The sequence below is a fragment of the Camelus bactrianus genome, chromosome 18 (assembly GCF_048773025.1).
Source record: "Camelus bactrianus isolate YW-2024 breed Bactrian camel chromosome 18, ASM4877302v1, whole genome shotgun sequence".
Taxonomy (NCBI): domain Eukaryota; kingdom Metazoa; phylum Chordata; class Mammalia; order Artiodactyla; family Camelidae; genus Camelus; species Camelus bactrianus.
This window is the reverse complement of record NC_133556.1, coordinates 734535-742249: the sequence shown is the minus strand read 5'-3', so window position 1 is coordinate 742249 and position 7715 is coordinate 734535. Positions and strand designations below refer to the sequence as shown.

Here is a 7715-nt window from a genome sequence, read left to right as displayed (position 1 = left end):
TGATTCACTCGCTCATCCACCCATCCTGCCCTCCCTCCCTCCCTCCATCCATCCATATATCCGTCTGTCCATCCATCCATCTAAGCTTTTTCTTTTTTTGTGGGGGGGAGAGGGAAATTAGGTCTATTTATTTACTCATTCTTAGAGGAGGTACTGGGGGTTGAACCCAGGACCTCACGCATGCCAAGCGTGCGCTCTGCCACTTGAGCTACGCCCTCCCCGCCATCCGTCCACGTGTCCTCCTGTCTCCGCCCACCCCTCCCACTGACCAGCATTTGCTGAGGGCACTGACCTAGGTCTTGGGGCTGCAGTGGCCGCAGCAGGGAGTTTGGACTGTGCTCGGGGCCCCCCAGCTCCCTCCTCTTGTCCCTCCGGCGTAGAGGTGGGGATGGATTCTGGCGATGTTACCTGGTTGCTTCCAGACTGCCTCGCCCCTGTGCAGACAACCCCCTCCTTAAGCCCCTTGGTCGTGCACACTTGAAGTCAGGCCCGTTGAGTTAGACCTTGACTGATACAAGCCACGAGGAAGCTTTAAACAGGTTCTGGTTTGGTGGCTGCTGTGTGAAGGTGAGTTCTATGGGGAAAAGGTACGAGCAGGGGGTCCAGTGGGAGGCTTGGGGGAGAGGAGGGCGGGCTGGGCCAGGGTGTGAGAGGCGCAGAACTGCCGCCACGTGGGGCGCTGTCCCCAGGACACGCTGGCGATGGGGCTGGAGGTCGGCGGGAAGACCCGAGGCCGCCTGGGTGCTGGCCAGGGCAGGTGGGCTGACGGGCTGCCCTTTCCCAAGAAGGGTAAGAGGGGGGAGGGGCAGCTTTCAGGAAGAAACTTGGGAATTCCCGCTTGGACAGGCTGCCTCCAGGGCGTCAAAGATGCAGCTGGGTTTTCAGAGCTCCGGACACCCAAGGGGAGGGGCTGCAGGCCGCCAGAGGCACCCTCCCAGCCCCGTCCCGGACTAAAGGTGACGCGCCTTGAAATGCACTTCCGAGCGTTATGGGAAGAACGAGTCCTTTCCAAAAGGCTCACCCCCTAAACCACTGTGGGAAAGCTTCACAAGCCAGGGAGGGCGTCGCCCCGTCCCCAGTGCATGTGGCAGAGCCTCTGAGGGCGAGGTGACACTGCTGAACACCTAGAACTACTCGGTATAAAAATCGAACAGTTTTACAGCAGAGAAGGCTACTGTCTCATATGCATGTAGCTCTCTGCACTTAAAAAATATATTTCAAGAAGCCACATTTTAGCTGGACAGAAATAAAGTTCACAAACCTATGTACTAAAGTTGACGTGCAGACTGAGGTGTGGAAGGTGTGACGTGGACACAGGCAGAGGCTGGCGGGGGTGACGCCGGAGTGTCTGCGCCCTCACCGGCAGCGAGTGTCAGGAAAACCTGGGGCCTGAGAAAGCACTCTGCGGGAAGCCTTAAATTAAACCCTCCATCCCTGTTAACTCAGCCTGCTTGCCTCCGGATCCATTCACTTTGACGTGGGAGCACCACGGCCGAGGTCCCCCCGACCCTGGAGGACACCCGTGAGCAGGCCCCTCCGTGGGCAGGTGGGGGCGTCCGAAGCCCCGCCCAGGCGGCCCAGGACCAGAGCCAGCTTCCCTGGGCAAGCACTCCGACCCACCTCTTTGGCCCAGAAGAGGAGACGTGAGACTCGCTACAGTGCTGTCCGCTAAGGAGATTTGCCCCCTGCGGCCTCCTAGCCAGGGTTGAAGGCGTCTTCTCGTGTATTTTCACTCAAAGTGACACATTCACAGGGTAAAGCATGAACGGCCACAGAAGAGCTTGTAAGGAGCAGCCAGCCACCCTTCTCTGCCCGCCGCCTGGCTTCCCACGGCAGCCTCTTGTGTGCTTCCATTGGGGGCTCCTGGTGGAAGGGGCCTCGCCGCTGAGCTGGGGTGACCCACCCAAAGTCCCCGCGGCCTCTCCGGCCGTGTTGGGCCGTAAGGCCCTCGCACACGCAGTCACCAGGTGGGACAGGCGTGCTGAGGGGCTGTACGGAAACGCCTCCGTCAAAGCCACTGGCGCTCAGACACAAGCCAGGGCTCTCCCTGCAAAAGAGGAGCTTCCCGCGAACACCCCGGTGTCGCCGCATAACCTCAGCCGAGTGGGAGTATGGAGGTCAGGCTCGCCCACGGGCGAGTCTCACCGTGTGGCTGGAAAGCAAGTAGATTGCTCAGGCGATTTGTCTTCCTAACGCTGTTTCTTACACAGAGAAGGAAGCCTCTGAGCAGGATGCACACCTGCTGACGCCCCAGGAGGGCTTGGTTCTGCAATCGAGGGGCAAGATCCCCGATGACAGAGCGGCCCGCTGGCTTGGTGCAGCCCAGGCGGTGGCACCGTGGAACTGCACGTTATTCTCCCTTCTGTGGTCCTGGAGCAGGACTCACGCCACAGTGTTAAGTGGAAAGCATGGGAATCAAAGCAGAGTATTGCCCTCGTCCTCCACACAGACTTTTTGAAACAGCAAAGAAACACTCAGAAACGTCAACCGTGGGTTTCGTCGGGCAGGAGGGTAGCGAGTGCTTCACATTTTTATTTTCTTCCTCCTGTGTCTCTGCATTTCCAAATTCTCCATGTGCTGAGGGTTCACTGCGCCTCCCGGGAGCCAGGCAGGTGCCGAGGGCCGGGAAGACGGCTGTGAATGCAAGACTCGCCCCCCTCCCGGGGCTGAGTCCCCAGAAAGATGCAGGTGGAGGACCAGCCCCGAGCTCCTCCAGCAGCAGAAGCCGAGCTGAGCCCAGCACGATGCTGCGTCCCGGGAATGCTGACCAAGGGGCCTCAGAGGGCGGGATCTAAGGAGATTTTTTCCTCCTGCTTTTAAAAAACGGAACCTTTTATTGTGGGATGATTGCAGACTCACATTCAGTTCTAAGAACTAGTCCTGAGAGGTCCCGTGGACCATTTTGTCAGTTTGCAAAACTGTGGTAAAATGACGCGTCAGGGATATTGACACGCTGACGCTGATACACTGTAACAACCCTGACACGGGTTTCCTGTTCGTATGTAGGTCGCTCATTGTGCGGGTGTTTAGAGCCGTGCATTCCCACCACCACAGTCACACCCACCCAGCAAGGGTCCCTGCTCTTACGTCTCACCCACCTCCCTCCAACCCCCTCCTCCAACCCTAACCCCCTCCAGCCACTCATCTGGCCCCCAGTTCCGTAATTTTCCATTTCAAGAACGTCCTCTAAGCGGAATCACGTGGTGTGTACCCTCTCAGGACCAGCTTCTCTCTCACTCAGTTGAATCCTCTGGAGATTCGCCCAGGTTGCTGTGCGTAGCAGTAGTTTGTTATGTTTTCTTGCTAAATTCTATTCTGGTTGATGAGCTCTTAAAAGAAGTTTTGAAGTTTCAGAGATCACTGGCCACCTTGCAGAGGAACGGTGATTTTGGATTTGCGTCGCTAAAATCTGCCGCTCTGAAATGAAGAGAAGCTTTGCATATCTCCAGAATCTTCTTAAAAATCCTAGAAAACGATACTTTTGCGTGTTCCTTAAAGAACTGACTTAATCCTGATCATGCAAAACTTCAGCTAGACTTATCACCTCTTATTTTACTGCAATTAAATAATCTCTCCCCAAATATATTAATCGTTATAGAAGTCATCTTTATTGTTTCTCTTTAAGGTTATTTACGCACGGAGTGTAACTCACGTCTTACTTGTGCTCCCTTGCTCCCCCCTTGGCTAAAACACTGTCCACTCGTCTCTCCGGTGGGCTCATTTTTTACCGTGCTACTGCTGTAATATACGGTCTTTAGTTTATTAGTTTATGCCTTATATTAAATTATCTTCACATAAGATTTGCCAGAAAAATGGCTTTTCGGCTTCCTTGGGAATTTGGGTGACTTAATTTGAGGAGGCTGATTCTCAAGAAAAAAGTTACAGTCTGAAAGGTAGCGTGTCAGAGGACAAAGGAGGGGCTCCCAGGAGGCAAACCAGGCGTAGTGGGAACGCCTGCCTCCCTCTTTGTCGGAAGGTGGGAGGCACCTGAAGACAGTGCTTTCAACGAGAGCAGGGACGCGGTCAAGGCAGCTCTAGAAAGGGGCTGCAGCTGTAGGGGCCCCGGGGAGGAGCAGGCGTGGACGCCAGGCTGCGGGGACGCTCCGTGTCTCCCCAAGGACCTTGGGAGCCCTCTCCGGGGCCTTCGACTCTCTCCAGCGTCTGTCCTGCCTTCATGAGTGCAGGATGCTGCTGGTCCCTGCCCCACCCCACCCCTGCCTCATCTGCTCAGATTCCGCTGATGGCTCAGTCCCACACTGGACCCCGGGACTGAGGCTGGATGGCCGCGCCCCTCTCATGCGGGCCCCGTGCTTCCCGCCCAGCTGGCCGACTGGTGCCGGTGCCCACTTCTCAGGCAGCCGGCTCAGCCGGGGCTGGGGGTGGTGGGAAGAGCCAAGGCGCCAGCAGCCGCCCCCGCTGATAGCCAGGGTGGGAGGTCATACTTGGGGAACGTCACCACACGGAGAGGTGGCACCACCAGGGTCACAGGGCAGGAGGGAGACGGAGGCAGAAGACAGGGGCCCGGTGGGGGACAGCCCCGGGGGGCTACGGACTGTCCTCAGTGGCTGTTCCAGCAACGCTGATGGGAGTTCGCGCTGCGTGTACACGGTGTGTCCACACACATCCTGCCGAGCGAGGGCTCAGGTGGACATCCGACGTGACCATATGGTTCAACCGGCCGGTCCAGCCTGCGTGTCGCCGGTGGGGATAGGAGGACACGACACCAAAGTCAGAGCCCGTGCCGCGGACGGAGGAGGAGTTGGCGGAGACGAGCCAGACGTCGGTCCGCAGGGGCGCAGGGGGCGGCTGTGAGAGGGACTCGCGGCGTCCTGCACAGAACGGGATGAGGCAGGCAGGCGCGTCTCACAGGACAAGGCGGGCGCGGGGGCGGGATGACGCAGGCTCAGCGCGCACGCGCGGACGAGCCCGGTTCGGGGGCTTCAGGAGCTGGTACCCGGGCTGGGCGGTGATGGAGGGCCGAGCGCGCCGTCCTCCGGGGCGGGAACCCCCGCTCCGAGGCCTGCGGGCGTGGGCGTGATCGGGCCGGACGAGCCGGGCGCGCACACGTCTCAGAACTCAGCAGCTGCACGTCTGAGAGTGGACTGCACTGTATCCATCTGATTTCAGCCTGAGTTTTAGGGGCCTCACACCCACAGGAATCCTGAAAGCAAGACCAAAGGAGGGTAAAGAAAGTGAGGGTGAACCTTCTCCTTCCCCTGAGGAGCACCGAGGTTCCGGGCGGTTCCTGGGACGTTCTTCCCTTGCGGGGTCTTGGGTTTGGGGCAGCGTTACGGCTTGAAGGCCTGAAGGCAGTCGGCTGCTGGGGTCCCCCTCCTCCCAGGCGGGGGGCAGGGGTAAGTATGGCCTGAGGGTCCGAGAGGCCGAAGCCCCGGCGCAGCGGCCTCAGCGGCGGCAGAGGCGCCCCACGTGGGAAGGGTGGGCGCTCAGCCCCTCCGAGGGAGGCCTGGGCAGAGCCGGGCTCTGGGGCCTAAAGGCGAAGCAACGGGGGAGCTCCTGACAGATGGAGCTTTATGCCAAGAGGGCGTGGGCCTTCCCTCCCGGCTGCGCGCCAGGCTACCTCCTGTGTTTCCAGAAGCGCCACACACAGCTGCTCGCGGCCCGCCGTGTCGCCAGGAAGGCCGTGCGGCCGCCGGAGCAGAGCCCTGAGACAGCGACACGGGGGCTTGTGAGATGCACGGCAAGCTCGCGGGACGACCGTCGAGGGCGCAGACGCTGGCGGCGGCGCTGCGGAAGCGGCGCGTCCTGCGCCCTGGTGCGCGTCCGCGGCGGGCGCGGGGACAGCGGTGGTCCCTCCACGGAGCGGAGCGTGACTCGTCCGCAAGAAGCAGAGAAGCTCTGACACGCGGTGCGGGTGGGCCTCGGCAAGGGACGCTCCGAGACGGAAGCCGGACGCGGAGGCTGCGTCCTGTGTGAGCCCGTTTGCACGAAGTGCCCGGAACAGGCAAATCCACGGAGACAGACAGCAGATCGGGGCCGCGGGGGCCGAGCGCTCACGGGCACGGGTCTCCTTTTGGGGTGACGGCGACGTTTTGGGCCCAGAGAAAAGCGATGGGTGCACAACGCTGTGCAGAGGCCACTGAATTGTTTGCTCTGAAACAGTGAATTTTACGCTGTGAACATCACCCCAGTTTGCAGAGCGGCTTTATAACCACCTGTTCCGTTCTCAGCCGTTCACTCCTTTGCCCCATCCTCGGTGATTCCCGTGGGCTGGGCGGTGCAGGAGCAACGCCGCGGAGGGGAGCCGGGCTGGCAGTCCTTACCTTGTTGAAATTTTTAAAATACAGTCCCAACCCAGAGATTCTGATTCTGTAGGCTGAGTGGAGCCCTGGCATCTGCACTTTTAACCCCACCCCCACCCCCACCCCCGGGAGGAGTTTCTGATGACGAGCCTGGTCTCTAAGCGGCGGGGACACCTCTCACCCAGCCCCTAAGGAGAGAGGCTCTGGGCTTCCAAGTGTCCCAGGCAGCCGCGGGCCGGCCACACCCCAGAGAGGAGGCGAGGTCCCTGCACTTCCCCAGGAACCACAGGGGCGACCCCTCCGTCGGGGTCTGGCCTGGTGGAGTCGGTGTCATGCTGGCATGTCACCGCTGGGTGGCAGGAGGAAGGCGGCTTTGACTTCCGGGCTGCGGGCTGGGGAGACTTGCATCTTCCCCAGGCTCCCAGGAGAAATGCAGAAGTGACCGCTCACGGCTATGCGGTTTCCCTCGGAAGCTCCTGGAGTTCCCGGGGATGGCTGCACAGCCTTGTGCGTATGCTAAGGTACACACTTTAAGTGGGCGAGCTGCATGGTGTGTGACATCTCTACAGAACTGTCTTGAACAAATAGTTATGGAACATTTCTGTGCCAGGGTGTTTGAGGGGCTGGGGATGTCGTCACGGGCAAAACAACATTCACCCTCGTCCCACGTTCTGGTGGAAAAGCATGCCCAGCGTCAAGTTACCACCTTAGCCCCGTGTAAGTGTGCCGTGCAGTGGCGTTACACGCATTCACGACGGCGTACTGCCATCGCCCCGTCCATCCCCAGGGCTCCCCATCTCGCACAACTCAGACTCCCCCCCCGCTCAGCAGCAGCCTCCCTCCCCCTTCCCCAGCCCCCCGGCAACCCCTCCGCTTCTGTCTCTGTGGGTGTCACCTGCTCCGCGTACTTACAAGTACTCGGACAGTGGACCCATATTGTGCTTGTCTTTTTGTGACTGGCTCATTTCTCTTAGCCAAACATCCTCAAGATTCATCCATGCTGTAGCAGCTGTCAGACTTCCCTTTTTAAGGCCAAATAATATTCCGTTGTGGGACTGAACCACATTTTAGTTATCCACTCGCCTGTCCATGGACACCGGGGTGGCTTCCACGCTCTACCACTGTGACTAACGCCGCTCTGATATAGCGCCGCAGGTGTGTCTTTCAGGTTCTGCTTTCAATTCTTTTGCATATGCAGCCAGACGTGGAATTTCTGGATGATACGGTAATTCTGTTTTTAATTTGTTTTCATTAGAGGAGCCACCGTACTTCCCCCAACACGGTTGTGTCACCTTACAGTCCCCCCAGCAGGGCGCAAGGATTTCAGTTTCTCCACTCCCTTGCCAAGACGTGTTCTTTTCTTTTTTATGTCTTGAAAGCACCCATGCTGACAGGTGCGCGGTGCCACCCCCTGCAGCGCTGGTTCGCGTCTCCTCAGCGGTCAGTGGGGCTGCG

General features: G+C 59.2%; 1 long non-coding RNA gene across 1 annotated transcript; it reads right to left on the bottom strand.

The window, feature by feature from the left end:
* Nucleotides 1–2796: 2796 nt before the first annotated feature.
* LOC141573841 (uncharacterized) lies at nt 2797–7458 on the bottom strand. The gene is made up of 3 exons (XR_012500170.1): nt 7173–7458; nt 5579–6111; nt 2797–5161 (listed from the first exon to the last, which is right to left on the bottom strand). It is a non-coding gene; the product is annotated as an uncharacterized LOC141573841 (long non-coding RNA).
* Between the last annotated feature and the right edge of the window lie 257 nt (nt 7459–7715).